This window comes from Macaca nemestrina, chromosome 11 (assembly GCF_043159975.1).
Source record: "Macaca nemestrina isolate mMacNem1 chromosome 11, mMacNem.hap1, whole genome shotgun sequence".
Classification (NCBI taxonomy): domain Eukaryota; kingdom Metazoa; phylum Chordata; class Mammalia; order Primates; family Cercopithecidae; genus Macaca; species Macaca nemestrina.
The window spans coordinates 91292879-91312194 of record NC_092135.1 but is presented as its reverse complement, the minus strand read 5'-3'; the positions used below and the strand labels follow the sequence as shown (position 1 = coordinate 91312194).

At 32.8% G+C, this 19316-nt stretch overlaps 1 long non-coding RNA gene across 2 annotated transcripts; it reads right to left on the bottom strand.

Annotated features, from left to right (window-relative positions):
- Positions 1–6738: 6738 nt before the first annotated feature.
- LOC139356992 (uncharacterized) lies at positions 6739–17062 on the bottom strand. Of its 2 annotated transcripts, none has more exons than XR_011609598.1 (3): positions 17005–17062; positions 14449–14649; positions 6739–6878 (listed from the first exon to the last, which is right to left on the bottom strand). It is a non-coding gene; the product is annotated as an uncharacterized lncRNA (long non-coding RNA). The 2 variants fall into 2 exon arrangements; XR_011609599.1 differs by lacking the exon at positions 6739–6878 and adding an exon at positions 11217–11268.
- Between the last annotated feature and the right edge of the window lie 2254 nt (positions 17063–19316).

Below are 19316 nucleotides of genomic sequence, written 5' to 3'. Positions count from 1 at the left end.
TTCAGTTTTTGTATAATTATATGTGTTTTTCTCTTTCAGATTAATTGGAATCTTACTGCATATGTAATTATGTATATTCTTTTCATTTATTCACATATAAGACTGCTTTACTTTGTTATAAAATCTTGAAAAGCATAACTTGAAATATCCCATTTGACTGCTATCTCATCATCTATTATCATTACCATCTTCATCATTCTAATGATTTCAATATGAGACAGGAAAAACATATAATGTATGAGAAATGATCTGATGAAACCTATTTTACCCCTCTAAAGCATACACATATGCATATTTGTGCTGAATTTTAGAATAATAGCATGTTCTTACTGCCTCCCTCATCAAAACCAGGAATGCTTGTTAGTGATCTTAATTTTTGTTCTTTACGTTATTATGAAATATACAATATTCTCTTGAAACATATTGTGATGCCAAAACGTGAAGAATTGCTCAAAAAAACAAAGCCAAAACAAAACAAAGAAACAAGAACACAAACACAAGCATAAGATTAAGTCAAAGGGACATTGGAACCAATGGTGAAATAGTTTCCAATGGCCTAAGATGGAAATATTTGAACAAGACAATTCATAATATAGTACTGAATAATAACCAATAGTTTAAAATAAATATTTGTGAGTCCACATTGATATAAATGAATGTTTATAGAAATAAGTTAATGCTGGAAAAGAGACAAATGCTCCAACAAAGTTATATTCAAAATAATTTATGTAGATAATCTGCTCTCAGTGGGGGCCACATAACTCTCCCCCTTTGAGTATGGACTACTTATAGGACTTCTAATGAGCACAGTATGGAAAGAAGAAAACAAGAGTGACTTTTCAGTGGACAAAACTGACAAACATTACCTCTGCCGGTGATCCAGGTTAGCACCAACGGTTATGTCATGGAAATAGTATGTATCCTTGCAATGATCAAACATATTTTCATGAAACTGCTTGCTTAACCAAAGCAAGCAAAGAAACAAACCCAAAATACTCAATATTCTTTAAAAGACAAGACTCAGAGACTTAAAATATAACAATTAAAGTCACCAGCATCTTTTAAAATACAACTCCTCTTATGAAAAGACATGAAAATCCCATTCCTCTCAGGAGAAAAATCGATCAATAGAAATAGAACCAAAAAATGAGAGATGATGAACTTAGCAGACAAGGACTTCAAAAGATATGTTATAAATATGTTCAAGAATTTAAATGAAAACATGTGGATGATATAAAAGGGGAAATCAACAAAATATATAGAGATGAAAAATACCATATTTAAAGTGAAACTATGATTGGATCAATTTAATAGCTTTTGGGGAAATGTAGAATAAAAGATTAGTAAAACGATTGTAGCAATAGAAATTACCCAAAATAAACTACAGGGTTTGTTTCCATTATGATGGAACAATTGTTATTATATTTGCCCTTTTTGCCTAAACAACTATTAAAATGAGACAAAAGTCAATACAGAATGATAATCCCTGAGAAAAGAGTGAGTCCTACAATAGCACTGCACTGCTTTCCTGGAGGTGCTTTTGAACGATGACAGAGAGAATGGAACCCAAGTACAGTAAAGGAATATCAGGGATATGGAGATGAATACCAGACGTTTAGCTGATAAAACATGTAAAACATATTATTAGAAAGAAGGGACCTAGGTCAACAAAGATTTCGCCTGTCCCCTGTATGGAGTTAATATGCTGTGCTTCCTTTTGCTTATTTACAGTGAATGATGGTAAATATAATTCCTTCAACTAAAAGTAACACATGAATTTCAATGCTAAACTCTTAATCAAAAATGAAAGAACTTATTCTTTTTGCCAGGAATGTAAATTATTTCTCTTATAAAATATTTTTAAATTAGATATTCAAATAAAATGTTAAACAACAGTACATATGCTACACCAGTGCTTCAAATTCTTGTACATTATAATTTTATAGAATTTAACAAAGTCTACCTTACCAAAATAAAAATGATACTAATTCATTATCTCCTTTAATTTTTTTTCTCTCTCTCTTTCTCTCTTTTTTATATTTGACAGGGTTATGCTCTGTTGTGCAGGTCGGAGTGCAGTGGTGTGACCATAGCTCACTGCAACCTCGAACTCCTGGGTTCAAGTGATCCTCCTGCCTTGGCCTCTCAAAGTATTGGGATTACAGATGTGAGCCACTGCACCTGGTTAATTTGCCATTTATATCTAACAATTTTTAACTCACCTTTTATTGTCTATTATTTATTCTTTAATCTGTCAAGACATACAGAAAGTACACAATACATATTAATAAAATGGTATTAAATATATGAAAGAATTGCATTAGCAATATAGTTCTGAGTAAAAGTGCAATACTTTAAATATCTCAGAAGATATGCCATAATTATCTTATATATCTTCTACACAGAAATCTACTCCTAGTTTTTCATTTCATACATACTTCTTATCACAAAATTGGCATAAATATGCAATTGATATCGGCTAAAACTATACAGAGTAATGTTCATTAATAGAAGAATAAAATGTTAACATATTTTTACTGATGGTAAAAAGTGAAGTAAAGTGAACTGAGGAATTTTATGCTTTCTGGAAAGAACACAAAATAAAATCAAATAATGAATGAGTGAACATGATAAAAAGCAATTCTTTGTAAAATTGACACAAAAATAAGCATTCTAGACAAATTCAGAGCTAAAAGTGTGGGCATAGGACCTTTTGACCTGGTAGATACAATAGCAACAAATATTAAATTGGTAACGGCAAAGCATATAGTCAATAATATTTCAGTGATCAAATAATGAATGATGAGTAAAATCATTGTTGAACATTTTATTCAAAATTTTCTTATCTTAATGAAAACAGTGTAATGTCAGTAAATCAGGACAATTTCAATAAAAGAAAAATATTAATGTGCTATAAAAATACCAAAAATAATTTAGTTCTATGAGGATTTTAGTAAAATACATGCAACTTAATCTTCCCACAAACAAGGTTTCAAGTAATTTTAATAAAAATGATAAAAAATAAAACATAAAAGGATAATAGAAATGTATACAGAGGGAGTCAGTCAGAGGCATAACAAATTAATCAAATATTATCAGTGCTTAGAGTACATGCCAATATTAAGTCTGTTATTATCATTATATAAATTATATAATCTTTGTTTCTAATTATGAAACAACTGAATGAGGAAAACATCTTCCATATTTCAAATAGTTTTAATAAAATGATGCAGAAGCTGTTATAATTGACAATATTAACATTTATGTGATGATGCCAATAGTGTTTAAAATTCTGTAGGTTCAGTATTATAGAAATTAACTATCACATAATTTTATATCAAATTTTGGATAGTTGAGCTTTTTTGTTGTTTAGAGCCAGAGTAGAAGACATTTTAATATTAGTCCCCTCATATTTTCCATGTTTACATACAATTTTTACGTATTTATGTACATATGCACTGGGACAAAATATCAAAATACATAATTATAATGTTATTTATTCATAGCCAAATGTGTTACAATTATGTCAACATGTAAATTTCTCAAGAAATCTGTGGTTCACTAAGAATACTAGAATGACTTCAACATTTTAGTAGAGCAGATATTTATTTTTATTATTGTGAACTAGGAAAGTAAATCCTTCTATGTTTTGAATCTATATCTGCCTCATGCATCTGTCCCATTTTTCTGTTCCTATTTCCAAACTCCCAAACTTCGCAAACATCAAAACTTGAACTTCAAATTAAATGTTGTTCATTTGAAATCCAAGCCAATTAGGTACTTTCTTGCTGACATTCCATGAAAGTAACTGTTAAAAATGTCAACAGTGATCTTCATGTCATTAAACTCAATATTCAATTCCCACTATTCATCTTACCTAACTTGTTAATATTTGGCAAAGGATCTTCTGCTTGCAACTCTCCACTGGCTTTTATTCCTTCTCAATCTGCTTTGGTGGTTTCTCAGTTCATTAAATGGTAAATGTTGGCGTAGCCAATGACAGTTACTCCTATCAATTTTTACACAAGTACACTCATTCCACAGATGGTGTCGTTCACTGACAACTGTAAATATCAGCAATTCCCTAATGATTCAAAATAATTATACTTGGCTTAACTATACCTCTGAACTCCAGACTTTTATGACCAAATTTGCCAACTTGTCATTTTTTCTTAGATGTGTACTAAATATCTCAAAATTATATAACACAGATTCAAACTCCTGATTCCCACCAACACCAGATTTCTCATGTCCTGTCTGTGTCTGTTTTTAGGCTGCCATGACAAATTACCACAAACTTGGTGGCTTAATACAACAGAAATTTATTCTCTCAGTTCAACACCTGAAATAAGGTGTTGTCAAAATTGGTTTATTCCAGAGGTGATGAAAATGAATCCACTTCATGTCTTTCTCCCAACTTCTGTTGGTTTCCAGTAATCTTTGGTGCCCCTTGGGTGTTTATTGTCTTTCTTTCCCAATAAAATGCAAACTTCTTGAGGTTAAGGACTATTTTACTCTTAGGTCCATGTATATTACATAATAGGTACTCAGATAATATTTCATGAATTGATGGATTAATCCATCTGAAGTTCTGTCTTTACATGATCAAACTCCACTTGCAAATAAGTTTGTCAGAAAGCCAGGAAGTTTCTGCTGGCATCGGCTTCTGTACCATGCTTCTTTGACAGTGATTAGATTCCTGAAATAAACATTGACTTAGAAATATTCTTAGTGTCAGAAAATGAAAAAAAAAACAAAAAGATAATTTTTAACTAGTGCAAAAGGATAACATTTTTCACAGAGTAAAAAATAAATTAGTGTTTAAAATAGAATTTTTAGCATTCTCTTTGATATTGCTTTGTCATTTGTAATGGACAACTTAAACTCTTTAATATATATATTATGGTTTATCCATAACATGTTAATGAAATGCAAGAATGTTATGACTGCAATAAGTGGAAAAATAGTAAAGTTCCATTTACAGAACAAAAGGTGTTTGATGTGATGTCAAAGGCTCTTTAAATATATAATTCATCCCATCTGTTAGTCTCACCACATAGCCAGCTGTGAGGTTTATAAGTTAAAAAAAAAAAAAAAAAAAGAGGAAAGAACGAAAGCTTGGCAATTCCTAGCTCTGTTTTGATTAGCATAAACTTCTGCTTTCTTGTCAGGAAATCCCTCTCTGTAGATTAAAAATATCTTGCAAGTTGCCATTTCCTTTTCTCTTCTGATGTTTTATGATTAAGCAATGAAAAAAATATAAGCAAGATACCACATTTTGGCTGAACAAAATTTTCTATGCGATGTCCAATAGTGCACATTGCCACAGTTTATTAGATGGTGGCACACCTTAAATATAAAGATGTCATCAATTCCAAATTTCAAACTGTGTTGAAAAGTGAAATTCCAAGGGAGAACATATACAGGAGATTTGTGCCAGAACTACTTCCCAACAGCAACATCAAAAAGAAATGAAAAAATAATTTTTCTAATTGGAAATATGTGGGGAATATAAGGTAGGAAGAATTTAATTAATAGATTTGGAGTAAGGCCAGAACTGCAGGGTTAATACCTTTGGTTTTTCAAGGAGTGCCGTGGGATCTTGAATGCCTATGGTGGTCAGTAGAACTGGCAAGTTTTACTCTGGATTAATCATAAAGCAGCTTTAAAAATTTATTTGGGGATAAAGTTTTATGCAAAGTATGTCATGTGTGATTTTCATGGGGTGTTTTTGGCAAATGATATACTTCAGCACAATATGACAATTTTGAGGGTCTTTCTTAGGAGAAATTATCGGCATCCAATAAAGCTATTTCAAAATATTAAATATGCTAACATTTACAAAACACAGCAAGTGAAATTTCTTAATGTATTTTTAAATAAGTACATTCATTTTAATACTTCTGATTCGCGTGTGTGTGTGTGCGTGTGTGTGCGTGCGTGTGTGTGTGTGTGTATGCTTTCCCCTTCATTTTTTTAAACTTTTATTTTCAGTTCAGGGGTAAAAGTGCAGGTTTGTTACGTAGGTAAACTTGTGTCATGGAGGGTTGTTGTACAGATTATTTCATCACCCAAGTATTAAGTCTAGTACCAATTAGTTATTTTTCCTGACCCTCCCCCTCCTCCCACCCTCCACTCTCCAATAGTCCCCAGTGTGTGTTATTCCCCACTATGTATCCATGTGTTTTTATCATTTAGCTCCCACTTAGTGAGAACACGCGGTATTTGGTTTTCTGTTCCTTTGCTGGTTTGCTAAAGATAATGGTGTCCAGCTCCATCCATGTTCCTGAAAAGAACATGATATCCTTCTTTTTTATGGCTGCCTAGTATTCTACCATATATGTGTACTACATTGTCTTTTTCTAGTCTATCACTGATGGACATTGACGTTGATTTCTGTATTTGCTTTTGTGAATAGTGCTGTAACGAACTTATGCACACGTGTCTATATAATACAACAATTTATATTCCTTTGGTTATATATCTAGTAATGGGATTACTATGTCAAATGTTATTTATGTTTTTAGCTCTTTGAGGAATTGCCACACTGTCTTCCACAATGGTTGAACTAATTTACACTCCCACTAATTCACAATCCAAGCTGATTCCTAACAAAGCTATGGCAGAATGTAGTTAACTACCAACTCTTCACCATGCATAGTAATATAATTCATTCATATTTAATATAAAGCTTGTAAAGTAATTGAACACCTATAGGAACCATAATAATTGGTGGCCTTGTAGCTCATGAAAAATGGTCCATCTTGTTTCTAGAAGGAAAGTTGCTTGAGTTATAAGAATTCTGTGATCATCTGACAACTGCTGTGACAAACCCTTGCCTCAAAAAAACGGTGAAGTCTAGTTCCAGATGTAATTTCCTATAAAACAACAACAATGTTCAAAACACAAGAGGTAAAAACAAGCAACATTTTTTGTTTTCTTTTTGAGACAAGTTCTCTATTGCCCAGACTGGAGTGTAGTGGTGCCATCACAGCTCACTGCAGCCTCCACCTCCCAGGCTCAAGTGGTCCTCCGACTTCAACCTCCTGAGTAGCTGGGACTACAGGCATGCCACCATGCTGCTAATTTTTATTTTTAATTTTAATTTTTTTTTTTTTTTTTTTTTGGTAGAGACGAGGTCTCATTATGTTACCAGGCTGATCTCAAACTCCTGGGCTCAAGCAATCCTCCCGCCTCTTCCTCCCAAAGTGCTGGGACTACAGGCATGTACCACTGCCTCTGGCACATAAAATTCTTAATTTTTGTAAACAAAAGCCATGTAAAATACAATAGCTTATATTTTAAAATGTGATTGAATTATTTTTTACATTGATCATAGTGCTTTGACAATAAGCTTAAGAATCTTGATGATTTATTTACCAACACTTTTAAGATAAAGATAGCATAGACTTATGTTAGTGTGTTCAGGCTGCCATAAGAAAAAACTACCAACTGGGGGACTTAAACAACCAAAATTTATTTTCTCACAGTTCTGAAGACTAGAAGCCCAAGATCAAGATGTCAGCAAGTTTGTTTTCTAATGAAGCTTCTGCTTAGCTTATTGATGGTTCCATTTTTTTTGCTGTGTCTTCACGTGGCTTTTCCTCTGTTCATCCTAAGTGTCTGTTCCTCCAAGGACACTAGCCTTATTTCACCCATATGACCTTATTTAACTTTACCTACCTTCCTAAAGTCCCTATCTTCAAAATACAGCCATGTTTCAGGACAGGACTTCCACATATGAATGTTGCATAATATTCCACCCTATGCTCCCCTAAAATGTCCATAACATTCTACGTTCTGCTCCCCTAAAATTTATGTCCTTCTCACATGCAAAATACATTGATCTCAACAACACAATATTCCTTCTAATGTACAAAATACATTCACTCCATCCCAACAGTCCGTAAATGTATTAACCAATGCTAGCAACGGTTCTGAGCCCAAAATTTCATCTAAAGATCATCTAAATCAGTTATAGGTGAGACTTGAGGTACAATTTTTCCTCAGGCAAAATTCCTCTTTAACTGTGAGCTTATGAAACTACACAACTTATGTGTTTCCAAAGAACAATGGTGGGACAGTCATAGCATTACATTTTCATTATAAAAAAGAAACGAGAAAGAGCTATGGGTGATGTGTCTGAAGCAGGTCCAAATCCAAGCAAGGCACATTCCATTAAATCTTAAACCATCAGAATACTCTTTAGGCTCAACGCTCTGCCTTCCAATTCTACTGGGGGGGCTCTTTGTGGTTGTCCTGTCTCAGAGAAAAAGGGCAGGGTAGCCTGGCCTGCTGAAACCGAGGAGGGGCCTCTATCCTCTACAATTGAGGAAAAAGAGCTTTGCCACCTGGGCCTTTGGTAGGAGTGGCAGCCCTGATAATTTCTGAATTGCATTCAGCCTTAGTCTTCCCTTTTCTTGATGAACAAAGCATGTTGACAGCCAAATAGCTCTATTATAATTCTCCTACAGAAATCCAGAAGTGGGAAAGCCTGCCTTTATTTCAACACATTTCTGCTCCCATCGATGAAACTGACAGTGACTGTGCTTATATCATCTCATCACTCTTCCTGCCTCTGTTGAGATGACTGATTAACTCCATGGACAGCCACCTTAGGGAGTGGTTATCCAGCCACATCTTTGGAGTTTTCTTTAAAACACATGTTTCTTTTTTTTTTTTGCAATATGGATAACTGAGAGTTTTCCAAATGTTTTAGTCCTGGTTTCCTTATGGTTAACAATTTATTTAATTTATTTTTCTTATCCTGTACTTTACTATAAGCAATAAAGAGAAATCAGGTCATATCTTTAACTCTTTGCTTAGAAATTTCCTTAGCTAAATATATAACTTCTTTGCTTTTAAGTTCTACTTTCCACGAAACATTAGAACATAGTTCAGCTGAGTTCTTTACCACTTTATAACACAGATCATCTTTCCTTCAGTTTCTCATACATAGCACATCTCTTATTTCCTTTTGAGATCTCATCAGAATCAGCTTCAAGATTCACATTTCTACCAATAATCACTTCAAGAGAATCGAACCTTATTTTAGAATGCACTTCAAAATTTTCCAATCTATACCCATCACCCACCCAAACCCAAAGCCACATTTTTAGGTGCTCATTACAGCAGCATCCCACTCCTAGTACCAAAATCTGTCTCAGTCTGCTTGGATTGCTATTATATAATACCACAGATTGAGTAGGGGAAACCACACCAATTTATTCTCTCTGAGGTCCAGAGGCTACAAGATCAAGGTACTAGCATGGTTAGGTTCTGGGGAGGTTTCTTCCTGGTAGACACACAACGGCCTTCTTGCTGTGTCCTCATGTGGGCATTCCTCTGTGTACAGGTGAAGAGAGAGAGCTCTGATGTCTCTTTCCTTTAACCTTAGTAACCTGCCTAAAGGCCCTGTCTCCAAATGCAGTCACTTGTGGGTTAATGCTTCACATATGAATTTTGGGAGGACACAATTTGGTCTACAACAACTTACATGTGCACATTATATATCTACCTAAATTGTTGCTCTTTGCAATAAAAATATGAACAATATTAGAATGTCTTTTTTGAAGGACAATCTAACATATTTGGGGAAATATTCAAAATGGTTTCATAAAAGAGTTTTCAGAATGAATAATGTTATTAGATTATTTTTACTTACAATAATTTATTTTATGGATTGTATTAATATTGTGCCTGCACACACATATATCCCTTAATATATGATATCCAACTTCCCCCAAATTCTTCATATTACTATTTTGGTTACATCAAAATGGAATGATAAAAATGAATCAAGATGTGGCATATGGATCAGAAAAGCAAATATGATTCACCATGAATAAAATTGTAGTTGTTAAAACTATTAATGTTATTTTATATCATTATTTATCATTTGTTTCTTATACCTGTCACAAACTTAATCACTTAAGTTGCCTGTAATTCTATCAATACAGCAACTAAACCATAAAGTGCACTTAAATGTTTAGTGTCAGATCAAATCTCCAATATTACACTTTGTCACCATATCTAACTACTAAAATATACATTATTTTGTTTCAATGTGCTGGCTTGACTGCTATTGTGAGTGCAATAAATAATATTTCCTGGCACTATAACAAAAAAGATTATTGAAAAGAGATTGTTCTGTCTGATAAAGAGGTGTGAAATCTATGGGAAGGAGAGGTTTAGTTTGGAGACCATTTCTGCCACTGAATATTGCACCTACAAACAAAGGAAACATTTTTCAATTTTATTCTGAATAGACAAAGATTGCTCTCCTCATATTGGTTTGTTCAATTCATATGTATTCATTTAGATAAAAATATTTTGTATTATTTTATACAATTAGAAAATAGCCTATGTGCCCCAGTTTTTTCTACTTTATATAGCCTCACTCCAACTTATAGACTAACTACTACATGTTCTTGGTTTGAAATAAGAAAGCTAAGAATTAATTGATTATAAAAGTATAGATTAGGATCGTTACAAAAAGTTAATAAAAAAAAAATCAGCAAATGATTTTGTGGAATATGTGCCACTAAGGAAACATGCTATTTTTTGTAAAAAATAAGACTGCATTTATCATGATTTATTTCACCATCACTAAGACACTATAGGAATTTCTAACCTCTTCTCTGTGTGCAATATAAATTATTACTCCTTTGTTTTATAATTTTATGGTCATGATATTGTTTCAAAATATATTATGTTTTCATCAGGATGTTAAGCATTTCTTTAATATAATATTTGTATAAAGTTAGAAAATACTGAATTTTCTACAGATTCTCCTTCTACTACAAGGATATACATATATATGTGTGCATGTGTGTGTATGTGTATATGTGGAAATACATGTATATGTGTGTGATATATAACAATAGATCAATTTTATAGTCAATTAATTATATAACAGTGTATCGATTATTGTAAACATACACACATATATACACTTGTATATATACATATATGGTCTATCATTTAGATTCTAGAGATATACTGCTATTCATCTAAAGTGATGGTATTCTAAACTGGGAAATTCATTCATATTTATTAGTTTGATATAATTCAATTAATTGGAAAGATTGCCTATTTTGCTTTTTTTATCGATGTGATTTTTAAAATAAACTATATTTTGTTACTTACCTTGCTGACCATGCTAGAATAAGACATTCATAACTTGAACTTGCAACATAAACAGTTAGAAAGCTACATGAAACAATTGTTAGCAGATTTTGGACAAGAGGAAGAACCAGACTGTGATCCCTAATAAATGGAAACAAAAAAATGTGAGAGTTCATTCACTATGGCTTTATAGTTGAAGGCAATTTCAGAAGTTCAAGGACATGGAGAAGGTATTCAATATGAGCCTGGCAGTTTCACTGAGTTAAAAAAGATAATTGGCATTTAGAAAGTCCAAGGAAGCTTAAAGTCAGAGGGCAGAGTTCCAGGAAGAACATACGTAGAAAAAGGATCTCAGAGATATACAAAGAACTTTTGCTGTATATTGGACTGCACATTTATAAATGCTTCCCCTTAAAAAAGAATGGAAAATTGTAAACCGAATTATTCCCAGAGCTCACACAAGTTGGATCGACTTTCGAGTTTTGATCAGCCAAGGTGGAGAATTGTTAGGTATCAACTGGGGTATTCAACTTAATGGGGCACATTCAGTGTAAGACAAAATATTTCTGTTAGCATGTATTTCAGTCCTGTGTTAGTGAAGTTTACAAGCAGATAACTGATTTGAAACTAATTTAACTACTTTAACAATAAAGCCACAAATTTTCTTTTATGATGAAAACAAAATATTCAAATATTTAAAAACACGGTATGTACAATTTTTGACATCAAAAATTCTCTTTCTAGACACGCCAAGAGGCATAAATGTGTATGTCGAAATTCCTAAGGAAATTTCAAAACAATAAAAATTTACAAAAATTAATCAGAGCATTTAGTCAGTGAGTTAATCAGCGGGAAAGGTCACACGATACAGGGGAATATAAAATATAAACTATAATTTTGCAAATTAGCAACAATCAAAAAGAGAGATTTTTAAAGGTAGTACTCATAACACTGTAAAAAATAAAACACAAAAATTTAAGAAAGATGTGCAAGATTCAAATCTGAAAACTATAAAACATTGCTGAGAAAAATTAACAGACATAAATAAATGTATAAAAATTTGATATTAAGATGATAATTCTTCCCAAATTGAAGTATATGTTAAATGCAATCCCAATCAATATTAATCACACGAGGCTTTAATATAAAAATGAATCAATAATAAAATTTATATGAAAATCCAAAAAAATTGCATAGTCAAAACATTTCTGATTTCAAAATTTATTATTGTCCCATAGTAATCAAGACAGTTTGGTGTTGAATTAAGGTTAGAAACAGATTGATAAAACAAAACAGACTCTAAAATAGGCCCACGTATACATGACAAAAGGGTGCAGTTAAGTCAATGGCCAGAATTAGTCTTTTCAACAAATAGTGCTGAAATTTCGAGATATTCCAATGACAAAAACCTTTAACTTAACCTTTATCTCTCACTATGCATACACACACACATACTCTCTCTTTTTCTTTCTCTTTTTTTCTCTCTCATCCCGAATAGTCAAAATGGAACATAGGATAAAACTAAGGATAAATTCTACAACTACTATATTTCTAGAAGGAAACATAGGGAACAAATGTTGATGATGTTGGGGTAAGCCACAAAAGAAATAACATTAAAGACAGAAAAAAAAAAAATTCCAAACAGTATAAGAGGAAATATAAAGATTGTAGTTCATCAATACTAAAACATTTTCCAATGAAGAAGACAAATTAAGGAAATAAAAATTTAAGTCACATAATAGGTGAAATCATTAATAATATATGTATCTCAACAAACTACTAGTATCCAAATTCATGAAACTCTACAAATTCATAATAAAAAGACAACGCAATCTGAATAGATGTTTTATAAAATATACAGGTAACCAACAAGGACACGAAAATAGGCTCAACAACATTAGTCATCAAGCAAATGTTAATTAAAACTACAAAAAGATAAGACCACACACTACAAAGTATATCATACTATAATAGGCAAATTAAAGTGACTGGCAGTACCAAGTGTTGGCCAAGACATACAGTTGGGGAAATGATCCTGGCCAGAAAGCAAAAGGTTAAATTCACTTTGGGAAAACACTATGGGAGTTTGTTCTCAAGTTTGATACGGGTTTAATATATGATTCAACAATTATACTCCTAAATGTATGAATCTTGAAGACATTATGAATAAATCTGAAAAAGTTTATAGAGAACAAAAAAATCAAACTCACAAGAGTCCATACTATACATTCTAATTATCTATAATTCTAGGCAAGACAAATCTAATCTAATAAGAAAGCAGGTCAGTGATTACTGGGTCCAGGTATATATACAGGGAAAATGATGAGAAAGTACCACAAGAAATGTTGTCATTGTTATGGAAGCATTCTGTGTTTTAATTGTAGTACTGATTACATAAACATACACATTTGCCAAAACTCATCAATATGGGCATTTAAAATGGGTGCACTTTATTGTTTAAATTGCATCTCACTGACCAACATGGAGAAACCAGTCTCTACTAAAAATACAAAATTAGCCAGGCGTAGTGTCGCATTCCTGTGACCCTAGCTACTCAGGGGGCTGAGGTAGGAGAATCGCTTGAACCCGGGAGGCAGAGGTTGCTGTGAACCGATATTGTGCCACTGCACTCCAGTCTGGGCAGCAACAGCAAGACTCCAACTTAAAAAATAAATAAATAGGTATAGTTTCTTTTAAACTGGAATTTTTTTTTCTTTTTGGTTTACTGCCTTTGAGAGACAGAGTTCATTGTTAGCTAAAGTTTAGGCCTTCTTAGAATACAACCTCATAAAAGATATATTCGTATAATTGGTTTTGAAAATAGTTCATGGTTTTTTTATTCTATGAGATACACTATAGACTGTTCAACCAATTACATAATATACAAATTTGGAATTAAGGTATGTTTTAGAAATACAAAGATTTCTTACTTCACAAAAGGGAGAACACATTTAGAAATAAAATGCTTCACTAACACAATTGCTAACTTATTTTTATGTATGAATATTTAGCAGAATTAATTTCTGCTTTTAAAACATTAAAAAATGTAAAACATGTAAGTGTTCACTTTTTATTCATATTCTTTAATTTATAACATGAAAAACAGATTTTATAGTCCCCATCAATTTTCTGGAAAAAAATAATTGATAAAGGGGATATGTTCCAAATGATAAACATATTGTAAATCTTTCACAATTTTATTATCATCATCTAAAAGCTATCTAGATCAATGAGATTTCCCTCTTTCTGATTATCATTTCTCTAACAAATCACCTCAATACTTAGTAGATCAAAACAATGGCAATATTTATTCTTGCTTACCAATCTTTAATTGGAGTAGGTATTGGTGGGGACTTCTCTGCTTGGCACGAACTGGGGTGGCATGAAGGTTGAAAGTGAGATTCATGTGAAGGTTTTATCACTCATATTGAGTACTCGAGGCATGCTGTCAGGTGAGGTCAACTAACATCGTCACTTCTTAACTTTCTCAAAGTATAGTGACTGGGTTTCAAAGTGGAGTATCTTGAGAGAGAGGAAGACAGAGAGAGAGAGAGAGAGAGAGAGAGAAGACAGAAATGAAAACCTCTGAAACCACTTTGGAAAACTATTGGCAGAATTTACTATCAACATATATCTACACTATGACCCAGAAATTCTAGTAACAGGGTAAATCCAATACAGAAATATACTTATACCAGAACATATACACAATAATTATAATAATAACAGTTATTTCAAATAAGGAAAAATAAACACTGGAAACAACGCAAATATTCATCAACAGTAGAATGGAAGTATAGCTACTCAGTGTAATACTATACAAATTATTGCCCATACAATAACGTGGATGGATTCACAAGCCTTTTTTCTGAGTGGATGCTTGCAAATAAAGCCAGACTCAAAAGTACCATAATGTATAATATAACTTGTATAAAACTGAAATCTCTAGAGAATAAAGTCTGTGGAGATAGAAGTCAAAACTGGTGTTACCTTGGGAGGAGGTTATTGCGCTGTGGAGGCATTAGGGGGAGCTGGTTTTATTTCTTGTTTGGGTGCCAGTTATACTGGCAATTTCATTTGACAAAAATGCATTAATCTGTGAACTTATTATTTGTATGCTTTTTTGTGTGAATATTATACTTTAATAAAAAGTATACTGAAAATACATGCAGAGATCAATATTCATGTAATTTATATATTCCTTATTTATATTATGCTTTGAAGTTATTTTAAATGCATGCCTGTCTGCAGATAAAATATAATTTTCTTTTCTATATTTTTTAAACCAAAAACGAATATAAAAATTTTTAAGGAGCCAATTTTTATGTAAGAGCTGTTATATAAAATTCAGTCAGGAAAATGATTGCCTGTTAACAAGGAAACAGCTCAGGAAGAGTGTAAACCTAGGCTTTGAAGTCACCAACTTCAGAAACCTAGCTCAAGAACATATGGGTTGGCATAATATAATCACATTGAATTTTTCTGTTTTTAAGACATTCCTTTTTAAAATCCATATGTAGATGAAATGGAAAATGACAGAGAAAACTGTGAATTAATATTATAGTCAACTTCAAAATGACTATTACTGTCTTAGATTGTTAATATATTCCTACTTGATTTAAGCTGTTCAATCACTAATAGATGGAGGAAGTCAGCTTTATTTAGACCTTATTGTAAATAAAAGTAAAGTCACAAATTACTTCCACATATGGAGCAATGTTTATTTATACATTTTTTATTCATTAATTCAGCAACTATATAAAAATATGAAAAAAGACAGTCATGTGCTGCCTTTTCATCTAATGGAGAGCACTATGGACAGAATTATGTTCTCTCCTCCCTAATTAACATGTTGAAGTTCAACCTCAGGTTCTCAGAATATAAATAAATGCATCCATTAGGGTGATGCTCTAATCCAATACGACTGGTGTCCTTACAAAAAATGGGAATTTGGATATACAAAGAGGCTCTAGGAATGTACACACAGAGAAATGGCCTGGTGAGGACACAGCTAGAAGGAGACTATCTACAAGTGGAAGAGAGAGGCCTCAGGAGAAATGTAACATGCCGACACCTTGTCTTTAGGCTTCTAGCCTCCAAAACTGTGAGAACTGCTCTTCTAGCTTCCAGAAAATAAATTTCTGGTGTTTAAGCCACCCAGTCTGTGGTTATAGCAGCCCCAGCAAAATAATACAGGGAGTCATGTCATTAGAATATGTATTTTTATAAGCACAAGATTTTCATTTTAGTAAGTATTGCAAAGAAGTATCAAGTTTACAAAACAGATGGTCAGTTTTTATCTAGCCAGATGTCAGAAGAATTCCAACAGATTTTTATTTTGAGCCAGAGGAGTTGGATTTAAAAAGTTGAAGTGGAGATTACTCTAGGAAGACAAAACATGGTTGACAGAAATATCACTGACTAATTTTAAGATCAGTGCATCAAGAGAGTAGGAAATAAAGAAGATAATGGCACAAACTAAAGTTGTATTGGTCAGGATGGCCAAATCATACACAATTATCTCCTCCTGTAATTATACTCTAGTGTCAATTATTATAGAATATATACATATACAATATATACATATATAACATATACACATATATGATATATGTAACTATATCTATCTACTTGTCTATATATCCAATCTATCATTTAACCACTTCTTGCAACAGAGCCTTGGGTTTTACTTTTCCATATAATTTTTGCCACTAATCTTTCAAATTTGACTACAAATCCTATTATATTATGTATTTTTTTGGATTAAAATTTTTATACTTACAAGATATTTGGGAAAATACTAAATCTTTACAATTCTGAGAGTATACATTCCTGTATATATTACTCATGTTTTTGTTTAAATCACTTTATACTTACCAAAGAACTGCAAAGACAGTTTAGAGTGCTCCTTTTCACTCTTCATTTAGCTTTCTCTATTATTAACATAAGAACATAAATATTACATAATATAACATGGGTTATATTTATGAAAACTAAAAACTTCACATTGGTGTGTGTATTCGCCTATTCTCACACTGCTATAAAGAAATACTCGAGAGTGTGTAATTTATAAAGAAAAGTGGTTTAATTCCTGCAGGCTGTGCAGGAAGCATGGCAGCATCTGCATTTGGGGAGGCCTCAGGGAGCTTTTACTCATGGTGCAAGGCAAAGCAGAAGCAGGCATCTTGTATGGCAGAAGGAGGATCAAGCAGTGGGTAGGAGAAGAGATGACACACACTTTTAAACAACCACATCTCATTAGAACTCACTACGGCAAGCAAAGTGCCAAGGGGGGATGTTGTTAAACCATGAGAAACCACTCCCATGATCCAACCACCTCCATCAGGCCTCACCTCTAGTAACTGGGACTACATTTCAACATAAAATTTGGGTGGACATGCATCCAAATCATATCAGTACGCTACTATTAACTCCCAACTTTCTTCACATTTCACCAGTTTTTCCAATAATGTCTTTATTCTGGTTCAAGATTTAAACCAATATGCCACACTGCATTCAGTTATCTTGTTTCCTTAGTCTCCTCCAATCTGTGACAGTTTCTTTAGTCTTCTCTTGTCTTTTATGACCCTGATACTTTTGAGGTATCCAGTCAGATATTTTGTAGACTGTCTTTAACTTTGGTTTGTCTTTTTATTTCTTCATGAATATATTAAAGATGTAGAGTGTGTTAAAAATTACTACAGAGGCAATGTGTATATATTGGCATAACTGATCTCTGGTGATAATCTGATCACTCAGTTAAGACAGTGGCATATCCAGTTCAAAATAGCCCAGATATGGAAAGAATCTAAATGTTCATCGATTTATGAATGAAGAAACAGTGAAATATGCAGAGAGTCACCAACTGGTATCTACAGAGGATTGGTTCCAGGACCTCCTGTGGGTACCAAAGTCTTGGATGCTCAAGTCTCTGACATAAAATGGGGAAGGGTTTGCATATAACCCATGCACATCCTCCTGTATACTTTAAATTATCTACTATATATCTTATAATACTGAATACAATGTAAATGATATATAATTATTTGTTAATTATATTGTTTAGAGAATAATGACAAGAAAAAGTAGTCTGTACATGTTCAGTACAGATGCAATTTTTTTCAAATATTTTCAATTCATGGTTGGTTGAATCCATGGATGCAGAACCCACAAACACAGAGCAACAGCTGTGTGTGTGTGCATGTGTGTGTTTGTGTGTGTTTATTACCTTGGATTGGGCAATGCATTCTTAGATATAACACAAAAAGTACAAATGACGAAAACATAGAGATAAGTTAAACATCATCAAAACTAAAAATGTTTGTAATTGAAAGAATATTGTTAAAAAAGAGAAATGACCACTGTGGAATACAATAAAATGTTTGCAAATAACACATCTGATAAGGATTTTATCAAGAAAGAGAAAAAAACTCTTACACTCAAAACAGAAAGACAAATAATCCAATTTTACAATGGGCAAAGAATTTGAATAGATATTCCTTAAAAACAGTAACTAATAAGCACATGAAAATTTGCTCTCGAGACCATCCTGCTTAACACGGTGAAACCCCGTCTCTACTGAAAATACAGAAAATTAGCTGGGCATGGTGGCTTGCACCTGTAGTCCCAGCTACTCAGGAGGCTGAGGCAGGAGAATCACTTGAACCTGGTAGGTGGAGATTGCAGTGAGCCGTGATTGCACCACTGCACTTCAGCCTGGGCGACAGAGCGACACTCCATCTCAGTAAATAAATAAATAAATAAATGAGGAAAAAAAATTTAAAAAGTTGTTCAACATCATTAGACATTAAGGAAATGCAAAGCAAATCTATAATTAGAGATTACTGGAATGGCTAAAGTAAAAGTGGCATGCAAGAACAAGTGTTAAAGAGCAGGTGGAGATATTGGAACCTTCGTACACTGCTGGCAGAAATTTCAAGTGGTTTAGCTGCTGTAGAAAACAACTTGGAGCTTCCAAAAAAAGAAAAAAAATCAGAGAGTTACCGTATGACTGAGCAATTACAATCTTAGCTGTATAATCAAAAGAACAAAATAACAAACAGATGCGCATACCAAAGCCTGTACATGAATGTTCATAGCGACCTTATTCATCAGGTCAAAACCGAAACAACTCAAATATCCACGAACCAATAAATGGGTAAACAAAAGTGGCATATCTGTACAATGCA